This window comes from Chenopodium quinoa, unplaced genomic scaffold (genome assembly GCF_001683475.1).
Source record: "Chenopodium quinoa cultivar QQ74 unplaced genomic scaffold, ASM168347v1, whole genome shotgun sequence".
Lineage (NCBI taxonomy): Eukaryota > Viridiplantae > Streptophyta > Magnoliopsida > Caryophyllales > Amaranthaceae > Chenopodium > Chenopodium quinoa.
In genome coordinates, this window is record NW_018744702.1 from 1,983,797 (window position 1) to 2,002,471 (window position 18,675).

Below are 18,675 nucleotides of genomic sequence, written 5' to 3' on the forward strand. Positions count from 1 at the left end.
TTTGTTTTCGTTTCATTTGTGTTTTGGATCTACATTTCTGATTTCTCGCTTTAAATTCTCGTTTTTTTGTTTTTTCAAATCTTCCTCTCCTTCAATTTGCAGGCTTCAAGCCGTCAAAATTTCAAAACTCAAGGTAATTTTTTGTTAATTTTTGTTGTTTTTGTTTTGATTTTTTTCGTTTTTGTTTCGGTTTGTTTATTTAGGGTTTTTGTTTTCGTTTCATTTTTGTTTTGGATCTAAGTTCTAATTTCTGACTTTTTCATTGTCGTTTTTTTGTTTTTGTCTTCCTCTCCTTCAAGCCGTCAAACCTCAAGGTAATTTTTTGTTAATTTTTGTTGTTTTCGTTTTGATTTTTTTCGTTTTCGTTTCGGTTTTTTACTTTTTTTTATTTAGGGTTTTTATTTTCGTTTCATTTTTGTTTTGGATCTAAACTTCTTATTTCAGACTTTTCCATTCTCGTTTTTTTTTTTTTTTCAATTCTTCCTCTCCTTCAAGCCGTCAAACCTCAAGGTAATTTTGTTGTTAATTTTTTCTATTTTTTTCGTATTCGTTTCGGTTTTTTTTTTTACTTCAAGTTCTTGATTTTTTCTTTTGATCTCCAGTTCAGGCAGTTCTCCATCTTCAAATCTCCTTCAAGCCCTCAAAGACTACTCAAAGGTAATTACTTTTTCCTTTTCGTTTTTTTTTTAATACAGTTTTTCTGTTTTTGTATTTGATTATTGTTGTTGTTGTTCTAGTCTATGTTTGAGTTTACTTCTTATAAATCTTCATAGAGATTGCATATTTCCTTTGCTTTATATCTTCTATGAGAACTAGCTAAAGCCATTGGTTGCCTCTCTTATTTGCTTGTCCGTGGTGTCAAATTCATTTGATTGTCTAAGGTCCCAAAGTGATTGAGACCTTTCTTTTTTCTGTTTTCTTGTAGAGAGTCAATAGCAGTTATAAGCTGCAGGTATCTAGAACCAATAATGTACTGCATTTTCATGTATGCAACATGCATCTTGCTTGCAATGAGACATTAAGCCGTTTGTTTTCACACTCCAAGCTAGCTATCTTCTTATAGCAGCTGATCTGTACAATTACTTGGATCAGTGGGGGTTTGTCCTGATGTTGTCTAAAAGCACTTGCATGTTTCTTATCTGAGTTTCAGAAAGCAAGGGTGGACTTTTGATGGTCTGTATTTTGGCTATCTTGTGGATATATGATTGGTGAAGAATGATAGAATCTTCAGTAACTGGATACCTAGTCAAACTGTGCGGGAAAGTCTATTTAACTTATGCATTCCTTGTTCACTTCACCGAGCTTGCCCTGGAATGTTTATGTCAAGAATTCATTTTTGACTGCTTTGATTAGAATGGAATGTTTAAGTCAAGAATTCTTTTAGTTGGGCTTAAAGTTAGTACTTAAAATGTACACATATGTTAGTCACATGAGACAATGCATGCTTAATTGCTCACTATTAGTAGAATCTGTCACTTAATTTGGTACTTATAAATGCTTTTTTTTTTGTTTCATTCATGTCTCGAGAGTATGATGAATTTGACTATGAGAGGCAATCAAATTTTGATACTGTTAGCTCTCAAGCTGCCTCTGTCCCGCTTGATGATGCTAGTAATACCGGCACTATCAATCCTTCTGTTAATAAACGTCAAAGAACCGCAGGTATATGGAAGCATTACACTTTTTTTGAAAAGACGATAGGTAATGAAAAGGTAGATTATGCTCGTTGTAATTTGTGTGGCAAAGAATATAAAGCACCTGGTAGAGCGGGTACTTCAACTTGTAGAGCTCATATTAATGCATGTTTGGAAAAGCATGGTGTCTAGTCCGGTAACGAATCACAATTTGATCAAAAAACTTATTTACAAAAGTTTGCTAAATCTATAATCTGCCATGCATATCCTTTAAATATTGTAGAGCATGAATATCTTAGGGAACTTCATGCATATTTGAATCCTAAGGTGCATCATGTTTGTAGAAAAACTATGTTAAAGTATGTTATTGCTAAGCATGATAAATATAAATCCTTGTTGCATGAGTCTTTGGCTAATGTTTCTGGTAGAGTTAGCTTTACATGTGACTTGTGGACTGCATGTACTAACCGAGGCTATCTCACTTTGACTGCTCATTATGTTGATAACAGTTGGTCTCTTAGGTCTAAAATTTTAAATTTTAGATATTATGGCCCTCCCCATACTGGTGTTGAGGTTGGAAAGTTTGTGTTTAAACTGATTAAAGAGTGGAACCTTGAAGGTAAGGCTTTTTCAATGACCGTTGATAATGCTCGTTCTATGGATGTTATGGTTGAATATTTGAAAAAAGAATTAATGCAATGCTCTCCTCTTCCTTGTAATGGGAAATTCTTTCATGTTCGATGTTCAACTCATGTTTTAAATCTTATTGTTCAAAGAGGTTTAAAAGAAGTTCATGAAAGTGTTGAAAAATTGCGTGAGATTGTTAAATATATTGATGCTTCTGATTCTAGATTAACTCAATTTGAGAATGCTTTGTCTGAGTTAGACTCTGTTTTTAATGGCAAGTTATGTCTTGATGTTGTGACTCGTTGGAATGCCACTTATACAATGCTCCGAAAAGCCTTAGAAGCTAAGGATGCCTTGATTCTATATACTAGTAGGTTTTTGGGTATTTCTTATAGACTTGATGCTGATGAATGGGATACCATTCAAAAAATTTGTGATTTCCTTAAGCCATTTAATGATATAACTGTGTTATTTTCTGGTACCGAATATCCCACTTCTAATTTGTATTTTGTTAGTGTTTTAAAAATTGAGTACGCTATTACTCAAGCCTTTAAAGACCCTAAACTTGCACCCATGGCAGCTGTTTCGGGGTTTTCTGATGTCCTGCGGGAGAGTTACAATTCCGAGACTGGAACCGGACGCCTGTACCTGCAAAATAACGGAGACTCCTGAGAGCTCCGCCTCCAACGGTCAAGTTAGTACCTGATTAAGGAGTAATTAATACAGAAATTAAAGTAATAAGGTCTCTCTAGGTGAGAGTATTTAATGTAGGTAATCTGCTTTGCTAGCGAGATCAGCCGGTTATTAGTGTGTTCCGTAATGTATTCGGTCCCTGATTAATGAGGATTAATCGAGTATTTATAGCCTTGGGAAGCGTGCAACTCTCTAGGTTTAAGGTAAACCTAGGGCCGAACGGGCTTCTAGACTGAAATGGGCCTTGATGGCCGGTTGTCCCATTTGGCATGGGTGGACACGTGGCGTGTCTTAAGTGGTCCGTGGAGGACGCGTGGCGGAACCTGGTTGGTCCACTTGTCAAACGGCGCTTGGTGGATAAAAATCCCCTAATCATTTGCCCCTCACAGGTGGCACGCGACTGGTCACGTGTCGCCTGTGACAGGTGTCGCACGGTGACAGGCGACGGCCCGTTACAGGTGTCACCTTGCAGACGGCCGGGAGACTCTCCCGCCCAAATTTGAATTCGGAGGCGACCCTTCGCCTTCTCATTTTGCCTATAAAAGGAAGTGCTGACTTCGGTCATTTTCACATTTGAGAATTTTTGCGAGAACATTCGGACCCCTGAATTTGCTCTGACATTTTCGGACTTTTTCTGCCTACCGCCTGTTCTGTCAAGCCGACTGACCCGAACTTTCAGGACTTCATCAACTGTCATCCGTTCAGGTAACTCAATTCTCTTACTCTTAATTTTCTTTTTATTTTTTGAAATGGCACCATGGAAGCACACGACACGCCCTAAGTTAGTGATCAGCCGGTCACCGGGGACGGCTGAATCTAGGACTAGGAGTGCCGCCTGCCCTTTTCTGGACCCATCTTTGCCCTTTATACAAAGTCCGACTGAATCTGTGTCTATGCAGAACGTGATGGCCAGAACAAAAAAGACTGCTAGAATATCAAACTCAGACGGCTCCTCCCAAAGGGTACTCCTTAGCGAAACATCTGACCAGGCGCCAGACGTGGAACGAGGCGACTGTCAAGCTGACAGTTCTGAGAGAGGGACCAAGGTGTTCCCTTCTCATCTAACCGTAGACATGTCCAATTTACCTTCTGCCCCTTCTAAGGGAGAGGAGGCGGGCCCCTCTAGGAGAGGGGAGGAGTCGTCCTCTTCGGACTCGTCAGGGGACGAGTCCGATTCCAGCTCTTCTGACCATAGTTCTTCTGACTCAGAAGAAAAACATAACCGCCTACAAGAGGCGAGAAGTTCCCATGCAGTGGAGAAGGGGGATAATTGGGCAGAGCCGTCCGCCTCTTACAGAGAGGAAAACACCCCCTACTACTGCAGGGTGCCCCGGGGCCGGATCGCAACCATGCGAGACAACGTGGCGAGCTTTATTGCTAACCACAAAATGAGCCCGGAGTATTTACTGTTTGTGCCGGATCCAGAAGATACTGTCGTCTGGCCGGCTGGTACCAGCTATGGTGACGGCTGTTTTGGCTGCTATGTGGCGGCCATCAAAGCTGGTCTGCGCTTCCCATTACATCCGGCTGTTCAGCGGATTTTAGATGGGTATGATCTGGGGTTATGGCAGTTAGCCCCCAACTCTTGGGTAAACGTACTCGGCTATGTGGCCGGGTGCGAACTGAACGGGGTGGAGCCAAGTTTTGAGGCTTTCGCCCACATGAACTATCTCAGCCGGACCCCTAAGTCGGGAGGTACCGGCTGGTATCAACTAACAAGCCACAGGGGTTACCTCATGACGAGAGGTAAGGCAAACAAATGGAAGGATTGGCGGAACACCTTCCTTATTATCGAGAGTTCAGACACGGAGCTGAACAAACGATTTAACAAGTGGAACAGGGATCCGCCTCTTCTTGCAGGCGGCCGCAGCATGCCGCCTGTTCCCCCAAAGGCTAAAAGAGAGATCCTAGACAAAGGACTCTTCAAAGTAGAGACTAGGGTGAACTCTACTTCAGGGGTACGAGAGCAAGTACCCCTACACTGCGTCCCGAGCTTCAAGTGGCTCTATGATGAGTACTTCTTGGCCGCCTGTGGCCTCGGCAGTCGGTGCTCTAGAGGTAGCCGGCCTGACGAATACTCTGTTTTTTCACGCCTTGTTTACTTGGGATTTTTACTAACTTTGCTGTTTATTTCTTTCAGCCGACGCCATGAGTAAAATAACAGCATCTAAGACTGCGGCGGCCATGCTGCGGGTTTCGCTAATGAAGCAGTCGTACGCCGATTCCCCCAGCAAGGAGGCACCCTTGGTAAGCTTTGAAAACTCTTCCCCTTTAAGTTGTATTATGCATATACTAACTCTTTTTGTTTTCAGTCTGGCACTCCAAGGGCTTCTTCCTCGCAACAGCCGGACCCCAAGGCCCGGAGGACGACTGTTGCAAGCTCTCCTGGGTCTTCCAGGAAAACAGTGGCGGCTGAGAAGCAGCCGGCCACTTCTTCAAAAACCCAAGCGGGGCCGCCTAGATGTATGGACCCTTGCTTGTAAAAACTCACTCTTGCTTCCTTCTTGATTAGGTCTAACTTGTTTTTCCTTCTGCTTAATGCAGCCGGCCCCCAGGGACTTGACTTGGTTGAGGTAGCCAAGTCAATGGTTAAAGTAGTTCCTCCCTCTGACAGGGAGGCGGTCAAGGGTGCCGGCACCCTTGACCTCGATGGAATTTCGGGGATCCTAGCTGAGGTATACCCTTTTGAAGTTCCAGGACGCCTGTTAACCCTTATGATTGGAAACTGACGCCTGTTTTTCTTTGTACTTAGGCCCTGCTCCGAGTCAACAGCCTTCGCAAGCCGATTGATCGGAAAAACAAAGAGGTAAAGGCCGCAAAGGCTATGGCCGCCTCCAGCTGTGATAAAGCAATGTTTCAAATTGCCCAAAATGAAGTACTGACCATTGATCTTCTTTATTATCAGGCGCAGGCGACCGCCGCTGTTCGGGCTCAGCTAGAGGCGGCCCAAAAGAAGGTTGACGAGCTGGAGGGGACCGTCACCAAACTTAAAGCCGAGCTGAAGCCCCTTCGTCAGAAAATGCACTCTTACGAAGCCATGGAGAAATCTTTGGCTAACGTAAAAGAACGCCTGGTGAACCAGGAGAAGAGTCTTACCCAAGAGCTCTCGGACAAGGCCGAGCAAGAGAAACAAGAGCTCGTCCGGGAGATGGTGGAAGACTCCGCCCAAATCCAACGCATGACCTGGGAACGACTGTTCCCCAGTGCCGACTTTGCCTCATGGGAAAGAACGTACCGCCAGTGTTCGGAAATATATAATCAACAGATCCTGGCGGCTGCTGAAGAAGAGGCGATGGACGTTGCGTTGGAGGAGGAAGAGGCTGTTGTGGCGCTTGTGCCACTTGGGGGTAAGGCATCAAAAGATGAAGCAGCTAAGGCCGAGTCCAGCAAGAAGAGTGCTGACCAGGCGGCTGCTGCTGATACTGAACTGCCCCCTTCTTAAGCTTTTAAGTATATTTTTTCTTTTCACGGCCTGCGTGCCGTTTGCTTTGTAATTACCCGGCCAGGGGGCCGGGGTTTTGAATATTCTGCTGGTCTTTATGGCCGGCTCATTTTAATCAAATTTTTTGTTTTTGTTCAAATCTGTCTAAGTATTTGAAATTTGCTCACTAGACAGACTGTTGTGTATGGCCGAACGTTAAGACAGGTACAAATAGTAAGTATGCCGCCTATGCCCCTGGACGACTGGTTGTCTGTTTCCAGGATAGATGATCAGTCGGCCATTTAATCAATCGGTATTCGAACTCTTTATTCAATTTGACCAAGTAAATAGAATTACCAAGTAGCCAAGGAATTTAAGTAGGAAAACAAGCGGCGGGTACCGGTTGTTTCCCTTTATTGCCAATGTTGGCCTCTAATTTGTTATTTGTTAACCTAGCAAGAGTATTGGTTGAGAGCCTTTGTTTATTAAAAACAAGTGGACGACTCGTACCTTTTAGGCTCAGTACTAAGTTTGAGTGACTATTAAGTTAACATAGGAGTTACTTAGTCTTCGTCACAATCTTGATTGAGTAGTAAAGGTATCAGGCGGCGTAGGCCGGCTAGACCCCTTGATTTACCAATGTTTGTTGGCTATTTACTCAATAGGTTATCCAGTAGGAATAGGGGTTCGAGTGCCCTTGTTTGTATAAAACAGGCGGACGACTCAAACTTTTTAGGTTCCATACCAAATTTGAAGGAGTGACTATGAGTTAACTTTGGAGTTACTCAGTCGCCGTCACTTTTGTTTGAGAAGTAGAGGTACCAGGCGGCGTAGGCCGGCTAGACCCCTTTATTCGCCAATGTTTGTTGGCTATTAACTCAATAGGTACCCCCTGCATTTATCCCAAGTAATACAGGCGGTCATCTGACTCAGATGTCAACTGCTACCACTGGTTTGGTTAGTGATAGAGTTATCCTTGTCTCAAAAACGGCTACGTGGTTGCCCTTTGGGACAGTCGTATAGGTGCCGTGTAATTAGTTTATAGAACAATGTTCCACCCAAAAGGGAGCTGCTCTCTGCGACGAATTTCATCCGAATGGATGCCGCCGGACGCCTGCTATAATGTTGGGACAGGTCGGATTAGTTTTTAAAAGTTAGATCAGTTGACTAGGCGCCTGGTCTGATCATTCGGCCGGTGGCCTTGGTAAGTTCTTGGTGAACGTAGGTGCTAAGTCAAAGAAGGGTAGCCGCCTGTTAGGCACAGGGTCGGCCAGGCCCTAATCTTTTTAGCTAAGTATTGTGAGTAAAATACTCAATGGAGAGTAGCCGACTGTAAAGGTACAGACGGCATGCCCCTCTGATGATAGAGTGAAAAAACTCAATGGAGAGTAGCCGACTGTAAAGGAACAGACGGCATGCCCCTCTGAAGATAGAGTGAAAAACTCAATGGAGAGTAGCCGACTGTAAAGGTACAGACGGCATGCCCCTCGGAAGATAGAGTGAAAAAACTCAATGGAGAGTAGCCGACTGTAAAGGTACAGACGGCATGCCCCTCGTAATACAAAATTGAATAGTAAGTGCCAACTTTATTAAGTAGCTCTTTACTTTACATCATTTAAAAGAAATATTTCTTAAGGTTATCTACATTCCAAGTTCGAGGCAACGGTTGTCCGTCTGGTGTTTCCAGACGGTAGGTACCGTCCCTGACTTCCGCATAGATTCGGTAGGGTCCTTCCCAGTTGGGAGTTAGTTTGCCAGACTCGTTAGCCCTACCAACTGCTTCCATTTTTCTAAGTACAAAGTCCCCTACTTTGAGTGGACGCCTGTGCACTTTTTTGTTGTATGATCTAGTCATTCTCAGGCGGTAGATTTCATGGCGCAAAACAGCATTGCCCCTCTTTTCAGGAAGTGAGTCTAATGCCAGGCGCATAGCTTCCCAGTTTGCCTCTTCGTCATATAGCATTACTCGAAGAGTCGGCTCGTAGTGTTCTATTGGAAGAACAGCTTCTGCACCATAAGTTAGGAGGAATGGAGTTTCTCCAGTCGCCCCTTTTTCAGTCGTCCTAATGGCCCAAAGAACATGTGGTAGTTCATCTGCCCATAGGCCGCCTGCTCGTTCAACTTTTTTCTTGAGACCGTCTGAGATGATTTTATTAAAGGCTTCTACCTGGCCGTTTGCTTGTGGACGGCCGACAGATGCAAAGTAATGTCCAATTCCTTGGTCTCCCAACCAGCTTTTGAGAACAGGCGTCTCAAATTGGGGACCATTATCAAAAACCATAGACATGGGAACCCCGAACCGAGTGATGACGTTTTTCCAAATGAATGAAATTACATCTTTCGTCTTGATTCCCTTTACAGCCTCCGCCTCTACCCATTTAGTGAAGTAGTCAACGGCAACAAGTATATACCTTCTGCCGCCTGTAGCAGGCGTATATGAACCCAGAATGTCCATGCCCCACTTAGCAAACGGTAGTGGGCTGTGAATGGTAGTGAGGTCAGTAGCCGGACGGTGAATTAATTTGCCAAACCTTTGGCACTTGTCACATTTTTTCACCATCTCCATTGCATCTGCTTCCAAAGTAGGCCAAAAGTAGCCCTGCCGCCTTGCCCTTTGAGCAAGTATCCTACCACCTATATGGGAAGCACAGAAACCAGAGTGAAGATCATCTAGTATCTCTCGTCCCTTTTCAGGAGTAACACACTTTAAGAAGGGTTGAAGGTGCCCCCTCTTGTGCAGTTCCCCCTGTATCATTTCAAAACAGGAGGCTCGTTTTTTCAGTGATGCCGCCTGTTGAGGATCATCCGGCAGTGTACCGTTTGTCAGATATGCCCTGATTGAATCCATCCAGGTTGAGCTTCTGTCTAGAATTCCAATAGGATTTTCCTCGATGCTTCTCTTCTCCATTACTTCCCAAAACACAGTTCGAGGAGTATCGGAGGAGGCGGATGATGCTAATTTCGAGAGTGCATCTGCCTGGTTGTTTTCTGATCTCGGTACTTGGATCAGATGGAAATTCTCAAGGGAGCCGACTGCTTGTCGGACCGCCTGTAAATATTTGATCATGGCCGGATGTGTTGCTTCGTATTCGCCATTGTACTGACTATCAGTTGTGAATCAGAACAGGCGTCTATTTTCCTTGCCTTTCTGGCGGACTCTGTCTGGGACGCCTTTCTTTTTCTGTCGCCTGTTTCTTGAACAGGCGCACTTTCCTTGACATTGTCAAGGTCTGTTTTTTCTCCACTTGACCCAGTGGCCTTAGCAGTGGGTTTGACATCCGAGAGATAGCACTCTCGGGCCATCCTCTGATCTCCCCTTAGGGAGCCGACTGTTCCATTGTCCCTTTCAAATTTAAGCAGCATAAGTGACGGGATTATAACAGCCTTGGCACTATTCAGGGTTGGGCGACCCAGAATCATGTTGTAGGCAGAGAGTTCCTCTACAACTAGGAATCGGACTACCATGTGTCGTCCTTCCCCTTTTTCGCCCAGGCGGACGGGTAGATCAACTCGTCCCAGTGGGTGGACGACTCCTCCTCCAAACCCTATTAAAGGGTGGGAGGCCGGATGTATGCAGTCCGTCTGATATTTCAGTTTTGACAGACATTTGCTGCTGATGAGATCTGAAGAGCTCCCAGTATCTATGAGGATTCGACCAACTCTCTGGTTGGCCACTTTACATTCAATAACGAGAGGGTCGTCATGCGGCCCCCTTATTCCTCCTAGATCCTCTTCAGTGATGACAATCTCAGGAAATGTATATTTGGACGGTCGTTCTTGGTGAACGGAATTTACATCTAACCGCCTTATATTATCTTTGTTGCCCCTAATAGTGGGGCCGCCTCCTGAGAAGCCGCCTGCAATGGTGTAGACGACTGCATCATCTGTATCGGAACTGTCGGCCTGTTGATTCTTTTTGGCCGACTGCTTTTTTGAGGAAGTATTCCCCGTAGATTTCTTGACATAAGTGTCAAGATCACCTTGATCAGCCAAGCGGTCTAGGTACCGCATGAGACTAATGCAGTCGTTGGTGTGATGACCAACGTCATCATGATAAGCACAGATTTTGTCTTGGTTCCGGTTGCTCGCAGAACCCTTCATGGGGAGCGGTTTCTCAATTGAGAGCCGTCCCTTTATTTCTTTTAGGATAAACTGGTTATCCTTGTTAAACACATACTTTGGGGAGTATGGTTTGAATTCCTTTTTCTTCTTGGCCGGCTGTTTAGAGGAATCAGCCGCCCAGACCCCTTTTCTTTTTTCATCTTTGTTGGACGACTGTTTCTGTCGTCCTTCTCTATTGTCGAACCTCTTCCCGTCCGACTGTTTCATTGTACACAGATCAGTCGCCTGTATATAGGCTTCTGCTTCAATCAAGGCCTCTTGAAGAGTCGCCACCCTTTTTCGAACTAAATCAAATTTGAAGGTAGACCCGTCTTTGAGACCTCTAAAAAAGTCAGTATAAGCTACCTCATCCGGTAACCCTTGAATCTGTATTCTCATCAGGTTGAACCGCCTGATGTAGGAACGAAGCCCCTCCTTTTCACCCTGCTGAATTGTTCCCAAATCAAGGGTCGTTTTCTTCGCAGGGATGTTCATTGCAAAGTTGGAGGCAAATAAGTAAGCAAGCGTCCTGAAACTGTTTACACAACCAGTCGGCAGGTTGCCGAACCATTGCTGTGCAATTCCCTTGAGAGTTGCTGGGAAACACTTGCACCAAGTGGGATCATCCAACCCTTGAAGGTACATCAGGTTGGTGAATGCCATCAGATGGTCTTCCGGGTTAGTAGTGCCATCATAGGCGCCTACTAAAACATTTTTTACTTTGGCCGGCTGAGCGGCTTCAGTAATTTCCTTGGAGAAGGCCGACGGCTGTTCACCAAGTCTAAGCAGCCGTAGCTGCCAGTCCATAGGTTGGACGTTTTTTGCTGCAGGTCCACCAAATGGAGGTGGCTGCATAAAATATTGTTGTTGCGGCACAAATGGTAAATTTGGTACCGCCTGCGCACTATGAAAGCCAGACTGACGGGAGGTGCCGCATGACTGACTCTCATGGTACGACTGAGTTGGCCTCATCGAGGCATTTCGCAAACTGTCCTGAAAATTTGAAGTAGAAGCCGACTCTGATAATCGGTCACTCCTCTTCTGCTCTAGCAGGTGCCGAGCATCTGTGAACGTTTGCTTTGACCCGTCCGCCTGAATATGACGAACCGGTTTCCTATTTCCCGTAGGATAATGGAGTTTTGTGAAATCAAGAGCAGACGGCTCCCGCTTCTTAGATTTAGGATGGGGAGTCGCCTCTCGCCCTTGAACTGGCTTCCTCTTCAGTGAAGTGGAAGGTTTTTTGGCCGCCTGCTCTTTGACTGAAGCAGGCGGTTTTTTGTTGATCAACTCTTGGATCTCTCCCTTGAATCCCCTCATGAAGGTCATGAGTTCGTTCCTTGTGATCGGAGCAGACCCATCAGTCGGCTGTTGCCGAGCAAGCGGTGCACCTGCTGGCTCGCTTCCTGTTTGAAGATACTCCCGTTCCCTTATTTCAGTATGACGGGTACGGCGGGCCCTTAGGGTCCCGTCTGGAGCTGTATGAGTTTCAACTTCAAATTCACTTTCGGTATCATGGTCCGACTGAACTTGAGGGTCGTCTAGGGGACGCCTCTCTTCTGGGGTCGGTACAGACTTGGATGCCATCTCTGAAGTACTCTCCCCACAGACGGCGCCAAATGTTTCGGGGTTTTCTGATGTCCTGCGGGAGAGTTACAATTCCGAGACTGGAACCGGACGCCTGTACCTGCAAAATAACGGAGACTCCTGAGAGCTCCGCCTCCAACGGTCAAGTTAGTACCTGATTAAGGAGTAATTAATACAGAAATTAAAGTAATAAGGTCTCTCTAGGTGAGAGTATTTAATGTAGGTAATCTGCTTTGCTAGCGAGATCAGCCGGTTATTAGTGTGTTCCGTAATGTATTCGGTCCCTGATTAATGAGGATTAATCGAGTATTTATAGCCTTGGGAAGCGTGCAACTCTCTAGGTTTAAGGTAAACCTAGGGCCGAACGGGCTTCTAGACTGAAATGGGCCTTGATGGCCGGTTGTCCCATTTGGCATGGGTGGACACGTGGCGTGTCTTAAGTGGTCCGTGGAGGACGCGTGGCGGAACCTGGTTGGTCCACTTGTCAAACGGCGCTTGGTGGATAAAAATCCCCTAATCAGCAGCAGTTATGCTTGAGAAGTTTGAGAGTTATTGGGAGGATTATAGTTTGATACTTTCAGTTGCTATTGCTCTTGATCCTCGTTATAAGTTGTTTCGAGTGAGACATATGTTGAACTCGTTGTATAATGATGAGGCATGCGACGAAAAGATTATGATGATTAAGGAAGCTTTTTATGACCTTTATAAATTTTATTCTACTGCATCTAATACAAGCTGTAGAAATCCTGCCTCTTCAAACACAGCTCAATGTGAAAATTCTAATCGCACGTTGAGATCTCAAAATATTTTCACGGTATTTATGTTATACAATATACTCAATATTAATGGTAGTCTTCTATTTTTATTTGTAATGTCATAATTTAACTTTTATAATAAAAAATCTGTTTCAGTTGCGTGAGGTTGATGACGAATGTGATGATTCAACTAGATGCCCTCTGGCTGATCTTGAGGCATATTTGAATGGACCTCGTTCGCGATTAATTCAAGGGGAACATTTTGATGTTCTCAAGTATTGGGAATCTCAAGCTTCTTCTCTTCCTATTTTAGCTAATATGGCAAGGGATGTTTTGGCCATTCCTATTACATCGGTGGCCTCTGAATCTTCTTTTAGTTTGGGTGGTCGTATTTTGAACAAATATAGGGGTAAACTTTTGCCAAAGAATGTTGAGGCATTGGTTACCACCCAAAATTGGTGCCGTGGTTATCAAGCGGATGTTGAGGAAGACGTCCTCCTTATTGGTAAAGAGATTGAAGCCGAAAGTGCTTCATCTGCATAACTGGTATTTGTGTCTCATTGTGGTTTATTTTATCTTGAAAAATCGTTGCCCTTGTCTTTTATTTTCAGACTTGCTGGCAGCATTTTTCAAGACTTTTAAAATCGTTGCCCTTGTCATTTATTTTCAGACTTGCTGGCAGCATTTTTCACGACTTTTAAAATCGTTGCCCTTGTCATTTATGTTGAGACTTAAATAGTTAAATGTATTTTGGTACTTGCTGGCAGCATTTCTCAAGTTTTTGTTAAAACAACCATTGCTCAGTGATGTAAATCTGAGAGCAATTTTAAAAAACAAAAGCTATAATTTTGAAGTTGCTTGAACTTGTTATGAGCTGCTGCCTGCTGGTAGTGCTTTTGCCTTTTGGTTGATGTCTCTGCTGAGTTGTTGCTGCTGCTGTTTTGTTGCTGCTGTTTCTTATGCTTGTTGCTGTTTTATTGCTGCTGTTTCTTATGCTTGCTGTTTTAATTTTTCTTGAATCATCGTTGCCCTTGTCATTTATGTTGAGACTTCAATGTATATGTACTTGCTGGCAGCATTTTTCAAGTTTTAAGTTAAAACAGCCATTGCTCAGTGATGATACGATAAACGTAAATCTGAGAGCAATTTTTAAAAACAAAAATAAGTTCCTGCTGAGTCCCTTCTGCTTATTGTTCCTTGCTTCTGATAAGTTGTTGATCTGTTATTGCGTAAGCTGGTTCCTGCTTGTTGCTGCTATTTCCTCTGCTCTTGGGTGCTGTGCTGCTGCTTCAAGATTCTGCTGCCTTTTGTTTTTAGGATATAGTAGTATACTAGTATTCTAGTATGTTAGCTTTCCTTTTACCGTCTGTTAGGGGTGTAAAATTTTTGATCATGTAAAGGAAGGGAAAGTTTCCCATTTTCTTCTACCATAAATTTCAAATCTAGACATCTAGTTATTCTCATGCAGTTTTATAAACATTTTAGTCCTCCCCCTTTACAAAATACTTGTATAAGAAAGTTTTATAAAGTGATAATGTGAATGATTGTACATTTGTACGCCTTATTGACTAGTACAGTAATATTCTAATGCTTATGCCACTTTTGTAACGCAATCTCATACATCTCCAATCTTATGTTACCTTTGAGTGTTATTGGATGATCATGAATATCTTTATGAAGGAACAATGAAGATAATTTGGGTGGACTAGCATTATTACTGGAATGAAAATGGTACAAATGATATATCTTGTAATTAAAATAAATAAGTAATCTAAAACGATATTAATAATGCCGTTGGACTAGATCTAGTCATCTAGGTGATATAAACCTTTGTATAAACCTAAGCCGTTTGATTAGATCTACATTTATTAACATTAATTGTATTTACTATTTAGCCATTTAGGTTGTAAATAATTCAATTTGAATTAAGCAGTTTGTAATCGGATCAGTTTAAACAGGTTGCGATTCGAAAACAGTTCGATTTTAACGGTTTAACGGGTTATGGCAGTTCAGTTTAGACGGTTAGCGGATTATAACGGTTCGGTTTATATAGTTTTTCCAGCGATTTAAACGGTTTCGGTTCATAAACGGGTCGGTTTAAACGGTTAGCGGGTTATAAATGGTTCGGTTTAAACGGTTTTTTTTTACGGTTTAAACGGTTTCGGTTTATAAACAGTTCGGGTCATTAACGGGTTTATAAACCATTCGGTTCGGTTTTGTTTCGGTTCGAATTTGAGCAGTTTTGTTTGTTATCGGTTTACGGTTTGTAACGGGTTGACATTGAGCGGTTCGATTCGGTTTCGGTTTGATATTGAACGGTTCAGTTCGGTTTTCGGTTTAAATTTATCGGTTTATAAACGGATCGGTCCGTGATGGTTCGGTTCGGTAACGGCCGGTTTCACGGTTCGGTTTGAAAAGTCCCACCCCTAGCAATAGGACTTCTTACAAAGTGCAACCCATCTAACCAAAGTAACGCACCAAACTTATGCTGCTCATACCTTCCAGGTTTCACTTCAGTGAAACTGATATTAAACTTCTTTTCTTTTCCATATTTCTCAAACTTCAACACATTAGGCTCCACTGTGACAGAAACTCCTGTTGGGTGGTGAACACGAGCCACGTAAACTCCCAGTGAATCAAAGTTAGCTCTTCAAAGTCCTGCTGACAGTGATTGTATCATTCAGATTGTTGATCATAAATGAAGGGTAGTTCAAGTTCCCAACGCTAGTCAAGGCCTTTGATGCGTCTGGACATGTGTGCGAATCATTGGAAAAGATTCCAAGTTCAGTTTCGTTGAAGAGAACAGCACATAAGTAGTCCAAATAATCATCTTACAACCTCACAAAAATAACAGCATTTGATTTAATTCTTTATAGCAAACTTAACACACCTTACAACCACACAAAAATAACAGCATATGCAAATAAACTGGAAATCGACAAAAATGAAAATAACATAATTTCTTAATAAACTTTCCAGCCAAAAACAACACTCTCAAGTCCAGCTCCTCGTTACTCTGTATCACTGCAACACCTGGTATTAGATAAAAAAGACACTTCAGCTGATCTAAAATTATGTGTTTCCATACTAGATGTAGAGGAAGCTGCGACATTGTCATGGTTTGATTCGTAAGTTGTTCCAGCAGTCAACACTTGCTCGAGTTTTGAGCTGGTTTGTTCTTCATCGGTTTGGGCCAATTTGAAATGACGAGACTCTTATGTCTCTAGTACAAGTAGAACCTCTTTCATAGCGAGTCTTCTCTTACCTTTCTTATTCAAGCATTGTGTTGCAAGATCAGCAACAGTGTAAAGCTCTTCCTCCGAACTCTCTTTTAGCAATTGAGGGTCCACAATGTCAAGTAATTGAGAGTTTTTCATATGCAAAAGAAACCATGAAACCAAACTTCTATCTTGTTCGCACATAGCACGTATTGCCTTTTGTCCTGTTAACAGTTCAACAAGGACCACGCCGAAACTGTAAACATCACTCTTCTCAGTATACTGCCTTGTCTCAAAACATTCAGGATCTAGATAACCAAATGTTCCCTTAACATCTGTGCTTTCATTCAATGTCTTAGATTTTTTTACAGCAACAAGTCTCCCTTCACCTAGCATTCCCTTATAAACAATACCTTGACCTCCTCGTCCAAGTATCCTACTCTCATTAAAGTGGTCTGTGGCTGTTTCCAGCTCATCAATGGTGAAGAAATATGCTCTTTCCATTAAGTGTTCATCAGACGATATACGACGTGGCAACAACAAACCACCATTTTTCTTGAAGTTGTTAGCTTTTTGCTTGACAGCCTTTCTTTTTTTGTTCATAAAATACAACCACCACCCAACTGGAGGCAAAAGTAGCAATCCCAATGCTGCACAAATATATACAGCTACTTTTGGAAAAGAATTGACACAACGTGTTCCATTCTTCCAACCATCTCCATGATATCCTCTTGGACAAGAGCATTTGTAGCCACCCTCTGTGTTTATACAAACGAAAAGGGTACACATAGACATAGTCTATGTATACTCCACATAGACAAATGTTTTTATTGGTTGATAAGCTTGGCCCACTTGGTCCCACCCCAATTGTTTTGAAAATTTCATTCTGAAAAATTTTGAAAAGAAAATTTTGAAATTCAAATTCAAAATTTGAAAATAATTGTAGTTTTGGGATGAACATTTGCGAGTAGATACTTAGGATGGCCGACGACGGTGGCTTAAGGGTGAGGATCGAAGACGGTGGGTTTAAGGCGAGGGTCAACGACGGCGGCTTGCTTTAAGGCGATGGTCAATGACGGTGGGTTTAAGCTGAATAAGGTGGCTTCAAGGAGAACGACGGTGTGTTTAAGGCGAGGGTGGACGATGGTGACTTAAAGACGACGGTGGCTATAAGGTCAGTGAGGTGGTTGAGAGTAAAAGAAGGGACGAATGGTTCGATGTAATGAAAAATTGATGTGGTTTAGAGTATGAATTGATGTTCGGCGAAATCATACACTGATGTGGTACATAAGATGGTGTAGAACAACGGAGGGTGAAATAAAAGGTGCCGGTGAGCAAGCGAAAGAGACGACGGTGACCATGTATTGTTGTAGTATTGAAATTGTTAAGAAAAATTATGTAATGCATCATTTGTGTTATTTTAGTATGAAAATATATTGTTTTAGGAGTATATGTAATATATTTGTATAAAAAAGAAGAATGTTTTATTTTAAAAATTCATATCAAATTCTTTGCTGTATTTATGGATATAAATGACAAAAAATATTATGATGTATGTTGGTCAATTTTGTTAATTTAATTGTTAGACTAGTTGTATAATATGTGATTTAGAACTTGAGAATGAAAAGAGTTTGTGAATGTAGATTACAATTAGTGAATTTAGAAAAGTTAATTATTGTAGATATGTTAGATGATGAATTGTGTTTAAGTATAGAATTGAAAACATTTGAGAAGAAATGGTGGGTATGCGATCGTTGTTGAAAATATTATGATGTATGTTTAAGTATTATTGTAAACCCTCCTTTGCCTTTGGAATCTTTGAGGAGGAGCATTAAGGGCCAGCACGTCATTGAAATTGATATTGTTGGTAGCGTTATTGGGCTTGGAAGATGAAGAAGAAGGAGTGTCGTTCTTCTTGTTTTTCCAAGTGTTGTTATTATTGCTGCTACCAGCAGTCTTCATCAGTTCATCTTCGATATTGATTCCAATATCGTATACAACTTTAAAGGTACTCAGAGGCAGAAATTCAAGTGTTGCTTGTACTTATGAGTCAAATTGGCAATGAACAAGCGAACCATCTCTTTTTCTTTGGGGGGATCCACCAAGAGCGCAGCTGTTTCCCTCCATCTGCTTAAGTAAGTGGTGAAGCTTTCATTCTCTTTCTGTTTGAGAATGGAGAGTTCACGTTCAGAAGTCTTGGCCTGAATGTTACACTTGTAACGATTCATGAAGCTTTCAGCAACATCCTCCTAGGTCGCAACATGTTTGGATTCCAGAGAGTAGAACCATTGTTGACAGGCGTGCTCTAAGGAAAGAGGGAACACCATAGGGAAGAGTGTCACATCTACTCCCTTAAGAGCCATGGTTGCAGAAAAAGCCTTCAAATGGAAAAGAGGATTATCAGTAGACTTGATCTTGGAAATGTCAGCAGTGGAAAACTTCTCAGGAAGCTTGTCCCTTATGGACGAAGGGGCGACAGGTTGCTCCACATAAGTGAATTCTTCAGAAATCTTACTCATCTGTTCCTTAATCTTGTCCATTGCAGCGGCAGTGACACTGTTCTGATTGTCTTGCTCTACCGTGTTGACTCTAGTAGTGAGTGTTTGCATCATGTTAGACAACATTTCAATTGTCCTGTTGAT